The following is a 26,299-nucleotide window of genomic DNA, read 5'->3' as shown; positions in this document are numbered from 1 at the left end:
GTAAAGAGGGAGTCTAAGGGGGACAAGAGTGCATTAAATTTTAGAGATCTCACGTTTGTCTCTGGGATATTCAACAGACCCTCATATATTTGTATCTGGAGCTCAGTACAGGGAACTGACAGGGCTTACAAATTTGGGAGTCAGCAGTCTATTGTTGGTAATGGAGATGATGAGAATGGGATGAGATTATCCTCAGTAGAGGATAAAGAGGAGAGGTCTGAGGACAGAGCCTGAGGGAACCAGCCAAACTGGAATAAGGATGAGAAGCCCACGAGGCAGCTGAAAGGTCAGCAGAGAAGTGAAGACTTAGGAAAGCATGATGCCAGAGGGAATATGTGAAGGGGGGTGGGGAGGAGGAGGGAAAGAAGGGGAAGAGAGGTGGGGGAGAAGGAGGGCAAAGGTGAGGAGGAGGACAGGTGTCCATGATTCAATAACTAGCAGAGCACTAGTGGCCTGAGTGGGAGCAGTTTCAATGATAGGACATGAGAGCAATTGCAGAGTGAATGGGAAATAGGAAGTGGGACCCAAGAGGAGGATGAAGCTTCTCCTTCAAGATTCTACCTGTGAAGGGAGTGGAGATGAGGTGGCAAGTGGGAAAGGGTGATAAGATACAAGAAGCAAATGATAGGAGAGACTTGAGATGATTCCAATGCTGATGAGAAAGAGCCAATAAGGAAGAAGAGGCTCGTGAAGTAGGACTTGGGGTGATGATTAGTGAGGGGTCCCTGATGAGGGGCTTACCTGGATCTAGAGTGCAGTGGTCCAGGCAGGGGGAGAAGGCTTTAAACAGGAGGATAGGCCCAGTGCCAGTGAACCAGCAACCATAGAAACCCAGTAAGCGTTTATATTCCTACTCCTGGAATCAACTTGGGGTCAGCTAAGTGGCTCTACTCACTGATCTTGGCTGGACTCACCTGTCTGAGACTCAGCAGTTGTCAGCTAATCAGGATGAGTCTGTGGTAACTGGGGTGACTGAAGTGCCTGGGCTCTGCTCCACATGACCCTCAGCTTCATCCTGGGACTGTGGGCCAGCACAGCTTGTCATTCTTCCAGTGATTGCAGAGGCGCAATGGAGCAAGCTCCAATGCCCTCACCCATTTGCAGCCTGTTTGTCTTGTCGGCTAACATCCCTCTGGCCAAAACACATCACATGGCAGAGCCCAGTCTCAAGTCACACACACACCCTGCCACACACGTAGCAAAGTTAAATGGCAGAGAGCACGGGTTCAGGGTCGGATGAAGAATTTCTTAACACAAATAAGGAGAAATACAGTTTTGACATTTTGTCAAACACAAGAAGAAAAAGAAGTTTGCAGGTATTCAAGGGAAAAAAGACAAATTAAAGCCTTAGCCATTCCCTCTTCCGTTCGGGCCAAGGTGCTGCTGTATTATTTATGTCTGCAAAGGTTAACACTCAGCTGTGGTTAATGAGTAAAGCAGTCGGGAGGAGAATACTCCGTGATAGGGTCAGCGCTCCCTCATAAAACCTAACGACAGCAAAGTCAGCTTTATTGCTTTCGTAGAGAGGGGACAAGCCCTCTACCACCTCAGTGGAGAAGGGGGAATCTGATTTGGGGCAAAAGAAAAAAAATATTTCCTTCAAATCTTGCTTACCAGAAATGAATATTGAACTGTGAAAAAGTTTCAGAGTGCATGTAGGGAGACAGGAGCATTTACCAGAGGGAGAACAAGGCAACAGTGAGTCACATCCATGTTATATCTGGATGGGCAAGAGATGATTTTCTGGATCCACAAAACCCGATCCCCCAGGGCCAAACTTAAGGGGCTGCCCAGGGGGTGGGAAGGTGAGTCTGTGATGAGGATGCTCTCCCCATCTACTTCAGCCATCCCAAGCGACCATCACCTGCCCTTCTTCTTCCTTTCTATTTCCAGGCAGATCCATTCTACAGATACCTCCCTCTGCTTTAGAAGCAGGACTGAAGCACTCCACTGTGAGTTGGCAAACAATTTTCCAAGGTGTACTGGTTGTCCCCCATGACACAAATCAAGAATCTACGTGTGGTATCCCTTCTCCTTTCACTTCAGCGTAGTGTGAAATAAACCCTGTTGGGGCACTGATGGAATAGAGTATCTAATTTTCACTAAACTAACTCTCAGAAAATGAACACCTGGCTTTAAAAAGAAATAGCAGTGGAAAGATTTGCATGGACAGACAGTGCGGAAATGGCCCGGCTGACGGTTAGCCAGCACGTGTTCAGGCTCTGGGTCAGCCACACTGCGAGGTGCAGCAGTGGTGATCTGATCACTTCTGATGAGAAGTCAGCCAAATGAAAAACATGGAAACTATGATCCTTGAAAATACACATTTACATCCAGTGTCATGAATTATCATGAACTTGCCCCAAGTGTGTGCTGTGACACATGTGAGGAGGAAGTTACCATGAGTAGTAGAATGCCCAAAGTTAAGCATGTAAATACACATTTACATCCAGTGTCATGAATTATCATGAACTTGCTCCAAGTGTGTGCTGTGACACATGTGAGGAGGAAGTTACCATGAGTAGTAGAATGCCCAAAGTTAAGCATTCAGAGCCCAAACACAAACTTCTACTACAATAGCATTGGCAATATTTTAGGCTGGGTGACACCCAATCTAGCATTTTTCTAAATGTCAGCGTACAACAGTAAAAAGGCATCTTTAAGATTTCTTAGAAGGAAAAAATCACACATCTTCTTTCTGTCTTCTCCCTTCTGTGGTAAAAATGACTGAAACAGATGTGGAAGAGAATACAGCCACAAACTAGAATGGATTCCTTCACCAGCAAATAATATTGACAGATACATAGAAAAATGGTTGAAGGTTAGAAGAAATGTGTACAGAACAAATGATCTGAGTGGGAGGTTTGTTATGCTTTGGGGTGAAAGTACAGATGTCTGAGTTAATGGTATTACTAGGTTCTTTTTCAGTAATAATTGAACTATTGTGTGTGTATGAGAGAGATTGAGAGTACTAACAGAAAGAGATGCTGATGTATTCTCTACAGAAAATGACTTCTCAAAAAACTTAGTGAATGTTGCCACCAAAGAAGCAGATGGAAAAAAGAATTTTGATTTGGAGGGAGAAAAAAGATTCACAAGTCAGGCTACAGATTTGCCTCATTTGTGAAATTCTTTCATTCATTTTTCCTAAATAAGGTATTGCAGTAAAGAAGTGGAAGCCACAATTTCATAGGACAGTTCTCTCCAACCTGACTGTGTGAGTGAGTCACCTGAAGTCTTGTTAAAATGCAGATTTTGATTCAGTCATTCTGGCCTGTCCTGAGATTCCCCGCTTTTTTTTTTATAATAAATTTATTTTTTATTGGTGTTCAATTTACCAACATACAGAATAATACCCAGTGCTCATCCCGTCAAGTGCCCCCCTCAGTGCCCGTCACCCATTCACCCCCACCCCCCACCCTTCTCCCCTTCCACCACCCCTAGTTCATTTCCCAGAGTTAGGAGTCTTTATGTTCTGTCTCCCTTTCTGATATTTCCCACACATTTCTTCTCCCTTCCCTTATATTCCCTTTCACTATTATTTATATTCCCCAAATGAATGAGAACATACAATGTTTGTCCTTCTCCGACTGACTTACTTCACTCAGCATAATACCCTCCAGTTCCATCCACATCGAAGCAAATGGTGGGTATTTGTTGTTTCTAATGGCTGAGTAATATTCCATTGTATACGAGATTCCCCACTTTTAATGTGCTCTCAGGTGATGCTGATGCCGTTGGCCAACGAACCACATTTTGAGTGGTGAGACCATAAAAAAAATAGAGAATAGGAGTTAGGATTGGTATTAATTTTACAAAATACAAAAATTACAAAAATCTACAATGTAGTAAAATATTTTGTAATGACATGTGGAGTGATCATGCAAATCATTTGTATGTGGAGAGGTTTGCTAGTTATCTTATAGCAAAGTCCTTAAGAGCGCTCATTCAGGAAGATGTGCTGCTGATTGACAATTTTGTCCAATATCTGACCTTTTAAATAATGAAAAATCATGATTAGATCTCGACCTAGCAGGTAGAATGCATACAAACGTAATACACACATACACCTATTCTGTTCCAAAGGTAAATGTGGCAATTTAAACAGTGAGTGAGAAAGTAACTGCCCTTCAGGGGCACCTAGAAGGTGGCTCAGTCAGTTAAGCATCTGCTTTCAGATCAGGTCATGATCCCAGGGTACTGGGATCGAGCCCCACATCCAATGGGAGTCTGCTTCTCCCTCTCCTTCTACCATTCCCCACCCCCGTTTATGCTCTCTCTCTGTCTTAAATAAATAAATAAAATCTTAAAAAAAAAGAAAAAGGAAGAAAGTAACTGCCTTTCAGAAGCAACTGGTACTATGGAGGAAACATTGTTTTCATCATTATGTGATGTCGTTAAACAGGACATAGGCACTACCTATGAAATCTTTCATCTCTTCACACTAAGAAACTCAATTTTCTAGCATTTAAAAATCAATCATACAGTCAATCTTGAACACATTTTATAAAAATATAAAAACATAGTTATATTCCATCAGTGCCCCTTCTGATTCATTTGTAAGAAAATCAAGTTGAGATCAGAGAACATAGAAAGGCATTAGCTGAATTTCCAGAAAAACATTTGCATAATTGGTGAACATGATTGAGTAATGAATACCATGATTTGTTAAGAGAGGCTGATGGTGTAAGCCTCCCATTTGGATCTACGAAGTATCTATTTTCATTCTGACAGCAAGAAAACAACCAAACTCAGAACTAAACCATTGAATGATTATATCACACAGTCCTAAACCAAGATTTTAAAACATAAAAAGCAGCATATTCAAATGCATTGTTCTCACAAAGAATGTTAATAATATGTAAAAGATTTTAGGGAAAATAAAACTTTATCAATAATAAAATAATTACCTAAAAGCATTACTTGTTTATCTTCTTTTTTGAAGTTTATATTTTTTTATGTATTTTTATGTCCAGAAATCACTGGTACAGTAGTACATTTGAGTAACTTATAAATACGTAATATACAGAGCATGCAATACAAGAACATCAGAAGATGCTGATATAAATCAATACTATGAACACTGGTCATTTTCCTTCATTCATTCAATGAACTTTTGTTACTCACAAATACTTTCTTAATGTGTGTTGAGTGAATATATATCCTAGAAGACATTTAGCTTCAGGGTGATCACATTTTGTGGGCAGTATGCAAAAATGTGAGTGGGCCATCACCATAGAAAGAAGTAAAAAGTCACCCTTTAGGTTGGATTAGGCAGCCATGCTGCGAATGCCCTGAATCTGGATCATTCCTGTATGCATTTATTGTACCCCTAACATGCCTGGTGAAGGAATGTAAGCTGGTGAGAGGACGTGGTCCTGGAGATGTTAAGAAGGTGACTTACAGTGGAGCCCTGCTGCTGACCCACCAGGTCTACCCTTTGGGACCGGCACTCTTCAGAGGAGCTTAAATGCCCAATCAGGAGCTTTGTCTAAATGTGGCTTCATTTTTCATTTAAGAACGCTATCTCTTTCTATAGAAAAAGAGTTTCTAAAGAACTCTTATCACAGAAACACTTTGTATAAACTGCCTCTTGTGGAAGCATTGCTATGGCTTCACTAAGATAAGTCCTATTGTACATAATCACTAGTTTAAAGAAATCCCAATGAGAACACTGAATAGAGGGAGATATTTGATTCTTATTTAAGGACAAGTAGAAATTACTTTCTTTGTATTAGAAAAAACCTGGGGCAGAATCATGTGTTCAGGATAACGGAATAGGTGTTTTTCTCTCCCTACCTAATTCTGATACAGGGAAGAGAAATAAAAGAGCTAGGGCTGAGAAAAGGGGAGTTGAAACACATGGGGAATGAAATCATCTGCAGGCTTTAAATGAGGATAGGGCAAGCACCTGAGAGAAGCTACAAAGCTTTGCGATCTAAATCTAGCCTGAAGGTCCAGCTCCACACATCAGCCCTGGGGCATGGTGACTGTAAGGTGGAATCTGTAATAGAGTAAAAAGAACATACTTATCAGAACATATCTATGGGAGAAGAATCATATTTAATAATTAATAACTAATAAAACACTGAGAAAAAAAGTGCTTCTCTAAGAAAAAAAAAGTCTGTTCTCTAAGAATAAACAGTTTTACTTATTGTCAATTGTTTCAAGTCAGCAATTTAAAGAGGTATACTGGGGTGCCTGGGTGGCCCAGTCAGTTAAGCATCTGATTCTTATTTTATTTTATTTTATTTTATTTTATTTTATTTTATTTTATTTTATTCATTTATTCATGAGAGAGAGAGAGAAAGAGAAAGAGAAAGAGGCAGGGACACAGGCAGAGGGAGCGGGAGAAGCAGGCTCCATGCAAGGAGCCCGACATGGGACTCGATCCTGGGACTCCAGAATCATGCCCTGGGCCAAAGGCAAGCACCAAACCACTGAGCTACCCAGGGATCCCCTAAGCATCTGATTCTTTATTTCAGCTCAGCTGGTGATCTCAGGGTTATGGGATTGAATCCCCGGCTGGGTTCCATGCTGGTAAGGGAGTCTACTTCAGATTCTCTCTCCTCTCCCCCTCCCTTTGCCCCTCCCTCATGTGTATATGTGCTCACACTTTCTCAAATAATAAATCTTCAAAGTAAAATTAAATTTAAAAGTGTACTAAATAATTAATAATTAAAAGGTAGAAAATAAGTTACTATAAATCTGTTAGTTTGGACTTGGGCAAACATGATTTGAATCTAAAGAAAAACATTGCCCAATACATTGCCCAAAATGATTAAGACATCTACTGCCACTTGGTGGCTATGTGTGCTAATTACAGGAAAAGAACCCACTTTTTTTTTTAATCTTAATTTTGAGAATGGAGATTCATTTTTTTGTTGTTGTTCTGTCTTCTAAGCTGATATGGATTTTCAAAGCTGTGAAGATAAACACTGCATGGTTAATTTCTTCAGCAAATCATTATCAAGCACTACATGCCATCAGGCACTGTTCTAGGCACTAGGGATATAGAGATGAACCAGAGAATCAATGGCTATGCTATCATGGTGTTTAAATTCTGGTGAAGGGGCACCTAGGGGGCTCAGTCAGTAAAGCATCTCCCTTTGGCTCAGGTTGTGATCCTTGAGTCTTGGGATTGAGCCCAGCATCTGGCTCCCTGCTAAGTGGGAGCCAGCTTCTTCCCCAGTCCCTCCCTCTTTCTCTACTCTCTCTCTCTCTCTCTCTCAAATAACTAAAATAATAATAATAATAAATACATTCTGATGAGAAGATAGGTAATGTGTGAATGAATGGTTTCTGTTAGTGCTAAGGGCTACATGAGGATAAGGCAGGGTAATGTGATAAGAAGTAACTGGGAGAAGTACTTGGGGGAGGCCCCTTTAAGGAGCTGACATTTATACTTAAAGACAAAATAGAATTCAGCCTCACAAAGATCTGAGAGAGGAGCATTCCACACAGAGGAAACAGCAATACAAAAGCCCTAAAGGGAGAAGTGATTGTAGTGAGCCAAGGAGAGATTGGTAGTGGGTCAATTTAGAGAGAGGCAAGGTCTAGATTATGCAGAGCCATAAACAGTAGGAAATTTGAACTTCATGCTAAGTGCAGTTAGGGGGCAATGGGAAATTGGAAAATAAAGGCATGATATTCTGCAGCTCTTCTCTGTAAGAGTTGGAGTGTATTTTCCCATCTCTGAAATCTGGGCTGACCTTGTAACCTGCTTTGATCTCAGAACGTGGCAGGAATGATGTGCTAATTCTAAAGGCTCAGCCTTGAGAGGTCTTGTAGCACCACATAAGAAATCCCGGGCTGGGCTACTAAGCAGTAAGTGATCATACAGAGAACATGACCAGGTCAATAACCAGCTCCTAAGTCCCAGATGTGTGAATAAGGGGGATTTACCCTCGTGAGTCCTCATAGAGTTGCAAAATGACCGCAGTGACATGTGTGAGCCCAGACAGTCCCCACAAAAGAACTGCTCCCATTGAGCACAACAGAACTACGACGATAATAGTTGTTTTGAGCCACTGTGTTTTGGGATGATCTGTTGCACAATAGAGAGCTGAAACAGAACCTCTGGAGAAAACTGTAAGGAAGCCTAGGGCAGCCATGGAAATAGGGCAGTGCCAAGCTCCTGAACAAAGCTAAGTTTCAGTAAGAACAACTCCCAGCAAGAAGAATGGACTTGGCCAAAGCCCATGAAGATCTCTGTGTCTGCTTTGGAGCAATCACACTGCCCAGGGTGCGAAATGTACTGAAACCTGACTGTGCCTTGGAGGCTTTGGGCTCCTGGACACTGAGGGATGTTGAGTTGGGATTCTTGGGTCCAGAATGGAGTGGATTTTTAGATCTAGCCACTTGTAAAATGAAAACAGGTTATACTTAAGTTAGTCTCATTCAGAACTGAGTGTAGAGTGGGGGATTCTGGACTCCCCATCTAAGCTTTTGGGATCTGGGAATTAAGTAAGATCAAATTCCCTTATCTCTTGAATTCCCTTATCTCTTAATTACTACCCCCCTGTGTAGAATATTTGTCTTTTCCCTATAATTCCACGTCTATGGGATTATAGATACTAATGAGCTAACCCAGCGACACTGGATATTCAAGAAGAAGCCACATGCCAAGGTGTCTGGTAAAGCCCAGATTCTTCTTTTATTGCTGTTATTGTTGTTGTTGTTTAAGTAGGTTTCACAACCACTGTGGAGCTCAACATGGGCTTGAGGCCTGAGCTGAGATCAAGAGTCAGATGCTTAACCAGCTGAGCCACCCAGGTGCCCCAAGCCCAGGTTCTTCTATGCTTCTTGGAAGACGGCCATGAACTCATAAGGAGCCTTCCTAGCCAACATCTCTGAGAACAGAAGGAGGGTCTCGGCAGCAGGCTGATGCATAGCAATCTTTCCTGAGAAGATTCCCCTTGCCTGTCACACAACATGGAGGCTGTGTCTGGAGGCAGCTGAACTGCAAGGAAATTTACTCTTCTGTGAGCCTTGTTCACAGAATTTCTTTTCTGAAGCTAGACGGGAAATTCCCATATCCTAGCTTCCTTGATATGGCAGGTACAATGCCCTTTGCACCCCTCCTAGGATGCCACAAGATGATGGGGCTTGAGTGTTGTTTTGTCTCAAGCAACCCAAAGAGTCACATCTGCTGAAAGCAGAATCCTGACATCATTAATAGCTACAGCCAGCTCCCAGTCATTCATCAACTCAACCCAAACCAGAAATACCTCCTTCCTGTCCCTGGACTACATATTCTGTGCTTGGGCTGGAAAAGGTGCACTGTGTGTTCACTTGCCCCAAGTGTCTCCCCCACTCCTTTCCAGCTGTGCCCTTCAGTCACCTCACAGAAGTGTTCCCTTCTCCTCCTATGTATGCAATGTCAGGAGCAAACTTCATGCTCAGGCCTGGCCTTGGGACCTCTGGGTTTGACCCCATATCTCCTATTCCTGTCTCTAGGGTATTATCTCTGGCTATGATTCCACTTCAGTGGTTTCTAGCCTCCTCCTCGACAGCATGGTTTATATTTAGGTTTGGCTGCAAATGAGCAGACGGATGATGCAGAACCACCTCTTCCCCGGGGATGGGCCCTGCTTTGTCTCTCTGATATCCTCTCTAGGAAGCAAAGTATTGTCTGGTGGCCAGGAAGCAAGAGAAGCATGGTGAGAGGTGAGAGGAGTATTTAGTAGCTAAAGGAAAGGGCAGGAGATATGAGAAGGGAAAGAAGGAAGTGAAGCATTAGGGACTGCTTAGCACAAACTGTTGATCTCAAAAAAAAAAAAAAAAAAAAAAAGAAGAAAAAAAAAATTCCTGTGTCTTTGGAACTTGGTTTGTGATACAGACTCAACTAATCATCGAAGCTTAATCAAATATCCACTATATATCTAGCATAGTCCATGCTCTTAAGAGCTTATGACCAGTAGAGGAAACACATTTCAATAAAAATTATGATGCAGAAAAAACAGAGGTTGAGTGACTTCTCTGGGAGCTCAGAGCCAGCCTGATACAGTGAAAGAGGATGTGTCCCACAGATGGATGCAAGAATCGGGTCTAGGACTCACCATATCAAAAGTATTATGCATCATATTAAGGGATTTAGACCTTATCTTGTAGGGAATGGGGATGGAGTCATAGTTTATAAGCAAGGAACTGACATAAATAAATATGTGTTTAGGAAGTTAAGTCTGTGACAGCATGCCTTAGAGGCCGAGAGTTGCAGTCAGGGAATGACTTGAGATATACCCATGCCTCACAGAGGAGTATACCTGTTCTAAACTAAGACCAGGATGGTGATTCTCGACCAGAGGGAATAGATTCTTTAGATTCAACTCAAGAGCTAGAATCAACAAGATTTGTTCTTTAGGCGGGTCTGTAAATTCTGGGGGAGGCACAAGAAAGGATGGTTTCATGGTTTCAGTTTTGGGCACTTGCTTAGACCTTTATGCCATTGACTAACACCTGAGATACAGGAAGAAGTGGAGGTGGTTGAGGATATTATTAATTCACTTTTCCCATGAGCAAATAGTTCAGAAGTCCCAGAGTTATAAAAGCCCCTTTTTTGATGGATGAACATGCCATACCCCAACCCTATTTCTGACTCATTTTTCTCTTAGCCCTCACCCCATGAGCAAACTGAAGCATAGGCAAATATGAATGTTCTTTTCATCCAAAGCATTCATCTATTTATCAGTGGAGAGGAAATGCATACTCAAAGTCTCACAAGCTTTCCAAGCCATCAGCAAACCTGTACTACATGAGAATAATCCTTTTCTCATTCCTCTTGTTCAGTAAACTACATCCCACCCCCACTGAAGTCAGGAGGGATTAGAAAAGGAAAGAAAAGGAAAGACAGACCAAATGTGTCTACAAAATAGGGAGCAGGATCTGTTTGGGTCTGTTTCTCTTGTAGCAGTCAACAAGGATGAGGCAAAGATTCTCTAAGTTCAAGGAATACATCTCAGGATAGGATTCTCCTTTCTAGAGCTTTAGAGATGTGCTCCAAAGGGACAGCCTCCCCATCTATACCCTGATGCTTTCCCTCTGGAGTCATTTTCCCTCACTTCCATGTGTCTTTGACTTGAACAGGCTCCCATAGGACCCAGGCCAGGGCCCAGGAAGTGAGAGTCCAGATGGAGGAACTATAAGGTGATAGTCTTTTCCTCCAGACCAGGCCTCAATACAGTTCATGGTGATTGGCACTAAGAGAAAGATCTCCTCACTTAGACTCATCTCCCTCATACTGACACCTAGCAAGTGGCCTATGGGATCAAGGAAATAGCAAATTTAGTTTTACAAATTTTATATATATAATACTTTTGAATATTAACTGGTGTTATTTTCTTCCATCTCCTATCATCCAAGAGACTCCAACCCACCCTACATTCAGCTTTCATTCCCTTGGGAAAGAAATGTAATAGCTGAAAGCAGAAAGAGGAAAAAACAAAGACTTTTTCAGACTTTTGAGTTTTAAAAGCCTAGATCTTAGGAAACAAGATGGGATTCATGTCACAGATGAAAAATTGGGGAAAATGTATTAGTTAAATATTTCCTGGGCTGAAGTTGGGGGTAAGAAAGGATAAGGAGATGAGCAAATTGTGGGTACATATTTATTGGTGGGTTCCTACAAAAGGGGAGGAGGGGGAAACACCCAAATGAAGTCTGGTTATTCAAAGAAATGGGGGCTTTGCCCCTGGCCCTGAAATTTAGAGGGAGAAAAAACATAAGATAGTGATGTTTAAAGGTTTTACCAGTTTCAAAGCCCCCCTCCACCCCCAGCAAATATGACATCTACCCTCAACCTCTCCAGTGTGAGATCAGCTCATTTTTTGCCTGACTTGCCCCTTGCCACCTCCACCAGCCAGCCAGATAGATGGCTAAAATGGGAGGCCCTAAATGAGAAGGGGGCAGAACACTCTTTATGCTTCTGGGCCATGTCCTCTTCCTCCCCTGCTTTCCTCACAACTAGTTAGCTCCACTGACTGCAGGATGCATCCAGTGTTGTCTGCCCACATCACTATTTATGACCCAGATTTTAGGGATTTTCACAGGTGTCCTCTACAAAACCGGTGTCCAGACAATGAGCTAACTAAGCTGGAATGGGTGTTGCTTCTCCCCAGGTGTGGGCCTGACTCCAAGCTCAGCTTCCCACAGCATCAGAAGCTTCTTTGCCTCAGAAGGGGGTCTGTGATAGCCCATGAGCCCCACATTTTCCAGTCCTGAGCAGTTGGGATTCAAAGAGAATATCTGTAACAGCTGTGATCCAACCCCATGCTGCCTGGTACAGCACTGCCTGCCTGCTCCCCAATTAACAAGGTCATTCCTCACCCTTGATCTGTGAAAAGGCAGGGGTAGCAGAGGATCAAGGTGCCCTGGCACCAACTCATCTCTGGTGGATTGGTGATTGACAGGAGCCCGTTCTTTCTCTTCTGCTGTTTATCTGAAACTCTTCCCTTTCCCACAAAAAAATTATTCCTTATCCCAATGCAAGTGATGTTGAGCAATTTGTCCCAAATCTGGCGCACAGCAGGTAGTGACCCAGATGGGACACAGCTGGTGAGAATGCTGTGCTTAAGCAATTAAGAAGTCATGAAATGTAGATGAAGTGGCACAGGCTTTGAATCTGGATTTCCATGACAGCTCTGCTGTCTGTTAGCTGTCTAATAGTGGGCAAATTTACCTCCCAACCTCCATTTTCACATGTAGAAAATGGGCAAAATTAATATCACATTCAATAAGATTGTGGTGAAAATCACATGGGATAATGTCCCCAGCATGCTTGACTCTATAATGTCCCCACTACTATTAAGAAGTTGGCAGTGGAGAAGCATGCGTCCATCCAGGCATGATTCCTCCCTCTCCTGGGCTTCCTCTGAACTGCTCAATTTCTACTATGTCCTTTATTAGAAACTTATAACTGTCCTCCTGGTGATCAGTTTACCCCCCTGTGAAATTGGCACACTTTAAGGAACAGTTAGGAGTCATATGCAGTCACTTATCTGAGAATGTGGTCTCTCACCTGGTAACTTTGTCCAACCAGACCCCAACCCAGACTTTGGAAGGCAGTGACAAGGGCCTCTGAGCAGCCAAAGTAGGTGTTCCAAGGTCCACCCATTATAGCTCACACAGATTAGGAGAAAAAGTTCCCTGGGTTTGGAAGAAAGAGTTTCTGGCTTTAAAAACAGATTATTTCAAATCCAACTTCAACTATTTGTGTGACCTTGGAAAGTTGCTCACCTGTTTTGAGGCCATTTCTTAAATATAAATCATGGTGACAGTATGTGGTAAGGATTAGAGATAATGTTTCCAGACCCAGAGTTTCCTTAATAATTGGGCTATTATTATTTCTGTAAGGCCAGGCTCCTCCAGCCCTTGTTGGTGTTAATAATGGTTAGTAATGCAGTTGCACAAAGGTGAATAAGTGTGCTTCTCTGGTCACTGACCCAGTAGGTTCGGGCAACTAGGAGAAAGTCTCCAGACAGCAGTGGTTCTCAGCCCTGCCTGCACATTAGAATCTGGGGAACCCTTAACCCTCTGGTGCTCTCACCACACCCCAGACCAATTACATCCAAGCACTGTGGCTGGAGCTGGGCCCTGACATCGGTATTTACAATGCTCCCTGGGCGATACTGACACGCAGCGAAGGTTGAGAACCACTGGGCTGCTTCTCCAATGTCAGTGTGCATATGTAGCACCTGGAGAAGTTATTAAGATGCAGAATCTGATTGAGAAGACTTGGGGTGAGGGCCAGATTCTGAATTTCTAGAAAGTTCCTTGGTCATGTTGTTGTTACTGAGTAACAAGGGCTAGAGGAAAATTTCTCTCTTTATCAAGATATGACAGCTGAGAGCCTAGTGTCATGGGAAGAAAGACAGAAAAACTTTAAGATGGAGTCTTGAGCTCCAAAAGCCAAGTGGTCTCGGACTGTTTAAGCAGAGACGTGTAGCCCCATACTTGTTAGCAGTCCCTAGGAGTATCACTACATTGTAACAAAGTCCAAGCTGATGGTCATAATTACTGCCCCAAATCTCTAAGAAAATGTTGCATTATATGTAGGAGCATTTGTTTAAGAGGACCAGGAAACGTATCATATGTATTAGAGAATCTCATAGCAAAAAACATATCTTCAGTGATAAGAGGTGAGCTTTAGACAAATCTTCCAATGAAAAATAATCAATGTTTTCTTGGTACCAATTACCAGGTTATCAGAAGGTTGTCATTCAAAAGGCACCTGACACTCAACCCTAGTCAAGAACTGAGATAGGCAGTATCACTGTTCCCAATTATTCATTCTTCTGTCCCCTTAAAAAGATTATAGTTTCCCACTCCATGGACACAGGGATTGGTCATATTACTTTTTGGCCAATGGAACATGAGCACTTGAAATACGCTATGGGCTGCATCCAAGCAGAAGTTTCAGGAGCAACTGCATGGTTCCTAAGTCTCTGCCACAAGACTTTATTAGGGGGTGCTCCTTCATTCTGGATCCTAGAATGAAGAAAACACAAGCAGGGCTTGCAGTTGACATGTACAGGAGTGAAACATAAGCATTGTGACAATTGACTAATACATGAGCAATGCAGAGAGGGTTGCAGAACACGGAGAAGGTGCCATTCCTCCCCACATGCACAGTGAGGGGATTTGGGTATGAAATGAAAAGTGCATGTGGTCAGTAGTGAATGTGGCTCTAGGTATGCAGCCCCTAAAGGGATGTGCAAATGTAGGGATAAGTAGAAAACAGATACTGTCTGGTAGATTTGGCTATGTTTCTTAGAGAATACTCTCTGAAATGAAGGGATGGTCTGGAAGAAATTAATATAGTGAATTACCCTAAAAGGTGAGAGGGCTTAGGTTAGATATTAGATTTGAAGCCCAACTTTAGAGTTAGATTGAGGGAGGGGGTGGAGGGGGACAAAAAAGGGTGAGGGCTTTGCTATAAAGAGTGGCAGGGGCACCTGAGTGGCTCAGTTGGTTAAGTATCTGACTCTTGATTTTGACTCAGGTCATGATTCTCAGGGTTTTGAGATTAAGCCCCATGGCTGGCTCCATATTAAGTGTGGAATCTGCTTGAGATTCTCTCACTTTCCCTCTGCCGCTCCCCCACCTCTCTCCTTCTCTTAAAAAAAAATAGTTACAAATTTTTTCCTATTAGAGACACCAAGCCTTCAGGATGATTCTTTCCTGGTCTTCCTGGAGAAGGTTTCTGGGACCACTTTCAACAGCTCTTCTTTATTCCCCATAGAGAAACCATGAGTTTGAGACACTAGACTCCTCGGCATTGATTTGGCTTTTCCTTGCTTTCTCTGGTTCCATTTTCTCTGGTACTGATGGATGTATGTGGTTTGTGGTTTAAATAACAAGGACACTTAATGCTCTAGCCTAGGTCAAATGAAGTACCCCAGGATTTATCTAGTTCCTTCAAGTTTGGCCCCAGGTTCTAGAGTAATAGCCTCAGCTGTCGTGACAGGTCTGCTTGGCCAGCCATTGTCCTGTGCTTATATCTCCCTTGCACACCTCACCTGCAGAGAGAAATAATTAATGTGGGCAGGCTTCAAGTATTCCTGTGTTCTCTGGCCAAAACTCCATCTTTAATACCATTTTAATGCCAAACCCCCTTCTGACTTCTAAGACTACCTATCTTACTCATGTCTGTTATCCTTGTGGCTATCACCTGATGCCCAGACAGATATTTTCAGCCAGAGTCAATTTTTAAATAATTGTGTGTGTGTTTGTCCTTTAAGAGCACCATGACGTGCTGTAATTATGATAATGGGGGGATTATTTCCTAAATTTTCCTCACCATTTATCAGAATCCAAATAAGAATATAAGATCTAAAAACAAGTGAACTCAGCTCAGCAACTAAAGAGTACCTGAAAAAAAAAAAAAAGTAAATCCCACAGAAGTAGAAATAACTACAGGAAAAAGGACAACTATGAAGAAAAGAGAAAGTCTTAACATGAGAAAGTCAGCTAGGGACCAAATGACCTGAGCATCTCCCCCCACTTCTTTCCCCTCATCTCTTCTCCATTTGATGAAGCAGCCAATTTTAGCTCCTAAGATGCTTGGGCTGAGGTGGATGTTTCTTTGTGTTGCAAGCCACCAGAGGAAAGAGTGTTGCAAATTCATTTTCTTTCTCTTCTCTGCATGTAAAATCCTTTATAAGGCTGAGGCCATCTACTCTAGAGAAAAGAAATGTATTTACAAAGAAGGCAGAAGAATGTCTTCACACATGTACACAAAAGAGAAGGCCAATTAAAGCCTACAATATAGGAGAGCTTTGTGCGTTTATTTCTGTTAGGATCAAAACCTCCCGGCCATCGACCAGCTTCCTTTAGACAAGCAACCAAATCTGACACACAGGGATAAGAGACCTGGGGAGTTGGTCAGAATTTGACATACACTGGCTTGTACTCCACCATCTTCCTATAGGACTCATCATGAGGGCACCAACTAGAATGGCCTAAGAGAAACAGAATTCTCCTGGTAGAGCAGATATTTTTAACCACCCAGAGTCATTGGATCAAGAGGACACAGTTTAATTTTGTCTCTGTTCACAGAGCTACTTACTTTCCCCTCTGTATTCCTCATTCTCTTTCTATTTTTCTATTTTCTAGGTTTCTTTTTTTAATCCTCAAAAAATAAAATCTTGCTTCCCTATAATCACTACTATCTGCAAATAACAACAAGGGCTTTCCCCTAATTAACTACTGTCCCCAGAGTAAGATGGACATGTAGGAAGCCAAGCTGGTGAAGCATTAGGAGTAAAGGTAGGGCAGGACGCAGGCAGAGGGGCAGAGAAGGATAAGGCCAGAGTTGAACTTGGGGAGAAGACCAGAAGGGGGCAAGACTTGCTGGGGAGCACTGAGGTGCTAGGAAGGGAAGATAAGCAACCTATGAGTCATACTTCATACCAGGCAGAAGCGGGGCTGCTGTCTCATACCAAAGGAAAGATCATTGTCATGGCAAAGGAATAAGGAGTCTGACCCGAGCTGTTGAATTCTGACTGCTGACAGCTTTTTAAGCCTCACGCTTCCTTCCTCCTCTTGTGACCACAGCAGCTGATAAGAAAGCCTGGGTGCTCCTTCTTTGGTGAGGGCAAGGGATTCACACTGAGCAAGCCCATGCCTGTGCAGGAATTCTTACCCTGGCCCCATTGCCAACTACGACAAAATCTCTGAACTGGATGCTTTGTCTTCTTTCTCAGGCATCTCCCCTGCCACCCTGCCTGAGTGGCTTGCCTTGCTCTCCTCAGAGCCTTCAGTTACATAATCCAAACCTTTTCATACCCTCTTGGTATGCAGGGGCCATTGTCAGTCGTCTCCATATCTGAAAATTCGAGTAGGTGTCCACCTGAGTCTGAGGGTAACCAGAGAATAGATCTAGGAGTATACTCTCATCATCCATGGCAATATCTGGTAATGATATATTCAAGAAAAACAACAACAACAAAACAACTTCAGAAAAGCTGGGCCAAGTTGACAAAGAGAAGGTCAAGTCTAGAGGTTGATACAGCTGATGGGGGATGGAGATGGAGATGGCAGGGATTCAAATCAGTATTTCTAATCTCAGTTTATTGGTCAGGGACTATCTGCTGGGCCACTTCCATGAAGTTAAACTGCCTATAAAATCACATGTTACAAGCACATAAAGTGTGAGCTGGAAACATTGACTGTGGCTCTAAGAAAATTCCAAACCTCCATTTATCTCTCTTGTTCTGACCCTTCCTCTCTGAGTTTTCAATCTCCATCTGGTCCTCTCACTACCTCCATTTTTTATTTTATATGTTCATGATTTGAGTATTTGCTTTGGATATAGTCTGACTTGAGCTGGTATTCCCCCTCCCCCAAGATTTCATTCAAAATTTGATTATTGCTACCATACATTAGGACTCTAAGTAAGCAATGTCTCTATACATACAAAACACACACACACACACATACATGTTCATATACTACACACACCAGGAATGAAACATTGACTAGTGAGAACAAAGAGCTAGTGAGATATATTCAGAATCCAAGCTTCCCAGATATATTAAACACCCCACCCCATGGTTTACATCAGACTATATATTATGAGGAAATTATATGCATATAGAGTCTAGCAGCAGAATCTTATTTTCTCTGAAATTAGGGCAGGACAGCTAAGATCATTAGTGAAACAGTGATTTGGTCAAAAAACAAGATACAAAAAAAAAAAAAAGATACAAGTATTTGGCCCAGTAGCATCTATTTTTCAGTTAATCAAGGATTTGTGGTTATACTGAAAAGTGAGGTTGAAAATATTAAATTCGAGTTGTATACAAATAAGCACAAAAGATGCTCTGTGATAGTGGAGAGAACCAAACTGTAAGTTCCAGTTTTAACTCTGTCACTCTCTCTCTCTCTGTGATTTTATATAAGTCACCTCATTTTTCTGGGCTTTGATTTCCTTTTCTATAAATTGGTGAGTTTAGACCAATATCTAAGGTTCTCTAAACTCTAAATCCTTAATGGATATGTTAGGATAGTCTAGGCTATGCTGCAGTAACAAATAAACTGAAAATCTTAGTGGTTAAAACTGAAAGTTTATTTCTCACTTATGCAAAATCTACTATTGTTCTTAGGACTCCCGAGGGAAGTTCTTTCCCAAAGATTCAGGTTGATAGAAGCTCTATCATTTAGTAGTTGTACCATCTAGAATACAATGCTCTAAGGCCTTTGCAGCAAGCATAAGAGGAAACTGAGGATCAAGCACTAGCTTGCATATAAATGTGTGACATAAACTACTTCTACTCATAGTCAAGTGACCAGTTAGCTCTGTCCAACTGCAAAAGGACTTGGCAATGTGGAAGAGCATATCTCTGCCCTGATGGGTTTAGGACTTTAGGCCAAGGCCATAGGTTCCCATCATATATGGCCCAGCTACCCTGACACCGAGATTTTCCAAAGGCCACAGACAGTGCCTCCAAGAAGGAGCTGCTATCTTCCAGAAATGGCTCAGAGCTCACAAGTACACTAGCATGTGAATGGCCACAAATAGCTCGTCACCAACAGGACAAAATCAATTCAAAGCACACGTCTTCTGACAGTGCAACAGGAAATGTTCAGATGGTTTGTTTGAGACCTAATTAGGAGGAGGGAAGAGGGTCCTGTGTGTAGGAACCAGACCATATAAGGATCGAAAGTGGACCCTCATCTCATGATTCTTGTATTCTACTTCACCTAGTACACTGGCCCAAAGAGTGAACAAAAAAAGTTGCTTAAATTGTTCTCTCTGATGCAGCAAAACAGATTCTAGTTGCAAATTAAACCAAGCTGAAGGCACTGAAGGCATTTGCACCCAACAATCACATGCCTACTACTGGTTTGCTGCCTGGCCAACTCACTCAAACTCAGCAGTCAAGTCATAATTCCTCTATGCTCCCAAATAAGCTGAAGAATCTTGGTTTCTTCCAGATTCTGAGTGTTTTGTGAAGCCTGGTGAATTTCTTGGGGCTCCTCCTTGCAAAATGAGTCCAGTTTGCCGGAGAAAGGATAGAGGATTGAGCAGATCCACCTGCAGCCTAGGGCTACCACAGCTTGGTCATAGATTATGCAGGAGTCCTCCTTCCAAGCCTTGTAACAAATCTTGTAGGTTACTGCCTTCATAATCTGAACAAATTTGGCTTTACAAAGCATTAAAGGGCCCAGGAGATGAGGAGAGGAAAGGAAGAAAAATGGAATGGTTTTCCAGGTAGTAGTTCAGTTTTTCTTTAGTCTGAGAGCTCAGCCATCTCTGCGTCATCCAAAGATCCACTGGGGAATGCTTTCAGAGGGTAACCTCTGCTTTGCCTTACTGATTGGCTATCTAGAAAAATGAATGTCTCACTAAGCAACACCCAACTCATCTAGATGATTCCATGTGTAGCCTCTCTTGAGAAGCTACTTTTGTAAAGCAGGGGGAAATTCTCAAATGCTGGGCCACTGAGCAACGTTTGTGGAAGAAGGAGGCTCCTGTGCTCTCCTTTCTGCTCTTCCCCCCTGCCCTCCCTATCCCATTGCTTAGAAGGTCCTCAATCCATTGGAAACCCAGGTGGGTCCAAATCCTGAGGTTAAGCTATGTCTGTCTTATGGGGTGGGCTTATCAGAAGTCTCTTAAGAAGTATCATCCATTCTAGAGTAATGCAGGAGCCACAAACGACTAGCTTACCCCTATAAGAAAATCTTAGTAGTCAGAGGAGGCTCTGAATTCATCTCAGAGCCGAATACTTGATTTTATTTCCCAACTGGCTCTCTTGAACTCCTATTGGTTTGATAATATGAATAAGAATCATTTGCTGACCAAAGTTATGTATCCATCACTATACCAGGTGCATTATTATGTATGAATACGAACTAGTTCTTAATAACATACCAAGCATGCAATTAAAGATTGTCAAGAAGCCAAAGTTGGATATTTATGAACTAAAATGAGCAGCTTATGGAGTTTTCTTTAGTCCAGGAGAGCACCAAGAAGTCTGGCTGCTGCCATGTACACTCAGGAAGGTGGGTGAAGTTCACATGGTGCCTGTGAATTTGCAGAGAACACAAACCTCCTGAAAATCTGGGGAGGACTGTGTGATCAATCTGGCCCCATTGTTGTCTGGAGTGGGTCATAATTTTCAATTGCTAATCTTGAATTCATTAAGAGATCTGCAGACTCATACTTGTTAATCATTTGTGTTTAACTCATGCGTGGTACATTCTGGTTGTTATTATGTTCTCACAGGTCTTATCACCCATCCTCATGCCACCTGAAAGTAGGACCAAGTCAGACAGATGCTCTTGTTCCCATTTCAGGGGCTGGTCTCCAGTGATAAAGGAATTCCAATGACACAAACATGTGTAAACAACCAGGTGATCTGTTTAGACAAGAAGAGAAGTTGCTTGAACCAAAATGGGAACCAATTTTGACCACTAAAATTGTGAATAAAGAGGCTCTGATGTCAAGACCCACAGCCCCACCAGGCAGCACGTGCTACCAGGGAAGGACCACCGAATCATGGAGTGAAAACTAATAGTGTGAAAGCAAAACCTTTTGCAGGGCACACAACCATTCCCTCTACCTGCAGAAAAGGAAAGATCACACATAGACCTAGACAGATGCTCCCCACACCCCCATCACACATAGACCTAGACAGATGCTCCCCACACCCCCATCTCACTTTCCATTCATTGTCATGCTGTTCTCTTTCCCTCTACCCTTCACTCAGTGCCATCTGGTCTCCTTCCCAACTTTTTGGACCAAATAGCATCCTCACAAACCCTGCTAGCCACCTCTTAACTGCCAAACCCAAGAGTCTCTCTCTCTCTGTCCTTGCTGACAGAATTGAATTCTGTCTCAGTAAAAGATATATTGAAGTCTCACCTCCAGTACCTCTGAATGTGACCTAGCATGCAGACCTAATTAGTTAAGATGAGGTCAGTCTGGAATACGGTGGGCCTTTAATCCCATTTGACTATGTCCTTGTAAGGGAACAACATGTGAAGACAGAGAGACACACAGAGAGAAGACACTCATGTGAAGACAGAGGCAGAGATTCGAATTATGCCGTGCAAGCCAAGGAACACCTGGGGCCAGCAGAAGCTAGGGAGAGGCAGGAAAGAATCCTCTTCTGGAACTTCCAAGGGCACATGGTCCTGCCAAAACCTTGGTTTTGGACTTCTAGCTTCCAGACCTGTGAGAGAATAAATGTGTGTTTTGAGCCACCCACCTTGTGCCACTTTGTGTCATGGCTGCTTGGGAACAAGTGCAGTCCTCCTCTTGCATTTTCAACCAGTACCTTCAACCATTTCAACCACTTACCTCTTCTCTGTCTCAAAACTCTCCCTTGGCTTGATGGCCTTAACCCAGCATTATCTTACTTCTTCACTGCTCTGCTCTCTTCTCCTCTCTGGCTGCTATCCCTGGATGCCTCACCCTGAATGTGCATATGTTTTCCTGCTGAATTTTTGCTCTTTCTGTGATAAGCCTCCCCTTAGGTGTAAGCTAGCACACTCATGGAGATCACTCTACAGTTGGGATCATTCTCTTATGGAGCAGCTACTCTGTGTTAAGCATAGAGCTGGATGCTACAGATGTGGGAGAAAGCAGCACAACTATGGGACTAGTGAACTATTGAATCTTAATTTCCTGTCTTCCAGCTCCATTTACCTACCTCTCTATCTAGTATCTCAATTCACCAGCCTCCCCAGACTGTTCCTCCACTTGGTTTACTGTTTTGGTTAATTGTTCCATCAGTCTTCTATTTCCCCAGGCTGGTGACCCCAGCTTCTCTTTGGTTGTTCCTTTTCCCATAACAATCAATCCATTACCATGTCCTTTGGGTCCTGCCATTATCTTGTTCCTCCACAAACACCCTTGTTTAAACCCACATTAATTCTCATCTGAAATAGTCTGGCAACCTCCTCTCCAGCCTCTCTACTTCTTGTCTCTCTCCCTTCTGAGTCATCTTATGAGAATAATTCCTTTTTTCTCAAGCACAGCTTTGATTAAACATTTTCTAACCAAACCCTCAATGTCTCCCCACTGACTGACAAATTAAGTGTAAATTACTCACCCTTACATCAAATGTCTTTTATGACAAAGCCCTGCTCTACCTTGTCTTCCAGCTCTTCCCCTCTGCACCTTACACGTCAGTCAAATTAGTTGACTTCTGGTACTTCTCCATCTTCGTATACTTGTGTATGTTATTTCCTCTACCATAAAAGTCTGGAGTGCTTTCTTTTCACTCCTCCAGCCCCACCTGATAAAATCTCACCCATCATTCTCCAAGGGCTATATTGGATGCCACCTCCTTCATAACGTCCTTCGACCAGGTGAGACTCTTTCTCTCTTTGATTCCCATTACCTATGACTTGTACATCTCTTGACTTGATTGTGTTTGTACCATTTGCATCTTTGTCTTGTCCCCACAGCAGGACTGTGTCCTACCCAACATGACAGATTAAATCCTCAGATTTCTATGGAGAATGCACCAGAAATGGATGGTGTGGGTTTCATTACAACTTTATTGACTCAATAACACACTAGGAGTGATAACACCTTGGCATAAAATGATATTTCTAAAAGCTCTTCATTAAAACACAGAGAAAAGATTTGACATGGATGACAGATGCCACAGTGACCGTCCTTTGAGATTTAGTGGGATCTGAAAGGAAAGAAAAATGGAATTAAAAATAAAGTGTGTGTCTAATAGGAGACTGGCATATTCACAGTGTAAAATTATAAAAATAACAATCAATATTCATATGTCACTGACTATGTGCCAGACATTGTTCTAAATGCTCCATATTTGTTCATTTATTTAGTCCTCACAAAACCTCCCTTTCTGATGAGGAAATTGAACACAAAATGGTTAAGCATCTTGTCCAAGAACACAGCTAATTAGTGATGGAATTGAACCCAAGCAGATTGGTTTCCCAGCGCCTGCTCCCAACTACCATGTTATCTAGCCTGCCTCTCGCTGTGCTATAGGGACAGGAAGTGGGTCTTCTCCCTTGAAGCTAAGCTGAACCCCCAGGACACACCCACCTTTTGACTTGCATGATTCTAACAAGCCACCCACACACATACACCAGTGTTCCCAGAGTCTCTTAGAAGCTATGTTTCACACCAAGAGCCTTGAAGGGTCACCTCCTCAAGGATGGGGCTGCTGCATAAGCTTTTTTAAACATGGAAATGGTGCCACAATGCCTGACCAGAGAATGGACAGCAGCAGGAATGGCCACTCAGGAAGTCATGAAAGGTGTCAGGCTTAAATGCTCTGAAGAAACATGCCTCACTGTGTCTTGAGGTTAAGATGGCTGCCTCAGCTGCTCTCTTTCCTGCAGATACCATCTGGCCCTCCTCATTCCAGTTACTGCCCAGCGGTATGAGGAGGGCTATTGTGGTATTGTGATGAAGCCATATTCCCAGTTCTCCATATCCACTCCAGTTTCCCATTCCCTATCCCTTCCACTTTAAAAGCTCCATGCTAAGTGATGAGTCATGGGAGGCAGAGTGTACAGATGCCATGGCTGGGAGGGCAGGTAGTCAGGAGGAAACACATCTGCTCTACTCACCCCTGGGATTGTCCAGGCCCACTTGGGTTGAGCTCCCATTTTGTGCCAAGCTCTTTTTATATATTAACTTATTAATTTTCATAACCATTGCTCGCCAATGGTCCTCCTTTTTTAAAATTTTCATTTTACATATGACGCACAACAAAGTATGGTAATTTTACTGGGTCATACAGCTAATTAGAGAAAAAGTCAGGATTTGAATTCATCTATATCCCTTGCCCTTAACCACTAAGCTTCACTGAATGCCCCCCTCGAAAAGGATGTGGTTGTAGATATGTGAAATAGCCCTTCAGAGCACATTAGAATCAGTTAACAAGCTTTCCAAAACACCAGAAGCCAAGCACCACCCCCAGAACTTCTGATTTCCTTGTTCCAGAGCGGAACCTGAAAGTGCATACAGATAAAAGAGCTCCCCCAGTGGATTCTAAGGCTTTAGATTTGAGACGGTTTTGGCATCCATGTAAAGTGCATTCATTCTGTCTTTTGGCCATCCAGTCGTCAAACATCATACGTGCCAATGTAGAAGAAAACCCCCAAATACACACTGAAAGGAATCCCACTGAGATTTGAGCAAATTAGATATGTGAATTTTTAGAAATATAAATAATATAATCAAAACTCTACTCACATTTAATTCTTTAGTCACACTTATACATTTAAAACCATGCATTATGCAGAGTAGCAAATTAATTTAGAAACATTGCTTTTTTCCATTCTCATCTTCCACAAGACAACCTTAGTTTGACTTCTCACATGCATCCATCACATTCTTGTCTTCACATCCCCGAAGCCTCATTTGGTGACACCTGACACACATCACCTGCACGGCTCTTCACTCAATTGAAATACACGGGTTTTTCAATATCAGAATCGTGTGGTCACTAGAAATTTTATCCCAATCCACAGAAAATACATTTGCATAACATCTAGGCAGTCGGTTGCCTGTGTGTGTTGTGGGCAGGGCCGGTTGTCTGCTGGTAGGCGAGGCTTACCCCTTGCTTCATTCTGATTGATCTGCACTTTGTTCCGAGCAGTTTTTAGATATTGCAAAATATTATTCCTACTTGTGAGCATATTCTTGATATTTATAATCTACCAACCCCTTGCTGCATTGTCTCTTCAAGTGAGTCTCGAAAAAACTTATTTACAAAGATGACCACACTTGCAATTGTGAGGTTACCCACGCAGCAATAATAAATGGAGCTAGGACTAATAAATAACAGCTAAATAATAATGGAGCTGAAATTGTGAGATTACCCACTCAGCGATTTAATGGAGCTGAAACTCCATTACATTTCTTGTCTCCTGTTTCTTCACCGAGTCGACCAGAGGTGACTCTCTGATGTTGGTTGGGGCAGTTTCTCCAGTGTTTGGGGTTCCAAGGAAGGTACTCAAAGGACATGTCCTCTGATGTGAGACACTTTGTTTTTTTTTTGTTTTTTTTTAAATTTTTTTTTCATTTATTTATGATAGTCACACACAGAGAGAGAGAGGCAGAGACATAGGCAGAGGGAGAAGCAGGCTCCATGCACCGGGAGCCTGACGTGGGATTCGATCCCGGGTCTCCAGGATCGCGCCCTGGGCCAAAGGCAGGCGCTAAACCGCTGCGCCACCCAGGGATCCCTGATGTGAGACACTTTGTAAGGGCTCCATTAGAAGGTGATGGACTCTCTTCCAGAAGGTAATTCAGAGCAGAGAGGATCTAATTTTTTATCCAGACATAGACAGTTTTTATGAACACCAAACAATAAGGCCCTGCTTCTTCTTCTTCTTTTTTTTTTTAATTTTTTTTATTGGAGTTCAATTTGCCAACATATAGCAAAACAGCCAGTACTCATCCCGCCAAGGTTCCCCCCCAGTGCCCTGCTGCTTCTATCTCTATGCTCACTGGCCTGAGTGACATCACGCCTTGGGCTGCTGCTGTACCTCCTGTCCCCTGAAGCGACAGAGGCAGGAGAGCTCTCCCCCTCGTCCCACCACGGCCCCCTCCCGCCCCCTCGCACCCACTCCTGGCCTCTCCGGCCAGGTGTCCGCTCTGGGCCTCTGCAAGGCAGCCCTGCAGCTCTTGGAAGGCCCCAGTGTTTGAACAAGGATGAGACAGGCCTCCATAAGCTGCTTATTCTAAGTTGGGGATTGTTCCTCCCAGTCAATTGATACTGGAAATAATTACTTCTTAGAATCTTTGAAAACCAGATGTGTAAAGAGAAATTAAAATCTAATTAAATGGATGTAGGCAGTT

The sequence above is a fragment of the Canis lupus genome, chromosome 8 (assembly GCF_011100685.1).
Source record: "Canis lupus familiaris isolate Mischka breed German Shepherd chromosome 8, alternate assembly UU_Cfam_GSD_1.0, whole genome shotgun sequence".
Lineage (NCBI taxonomy): Eukaryota > Metazoa > Chordata > Mammalia > Carnivora > Canidae > Canis > Canis lupus.
The sequence above is the reverse complement of the archived record's forward strand: the minus strand, read 5'-3'. Positions refer to the sequence as shown.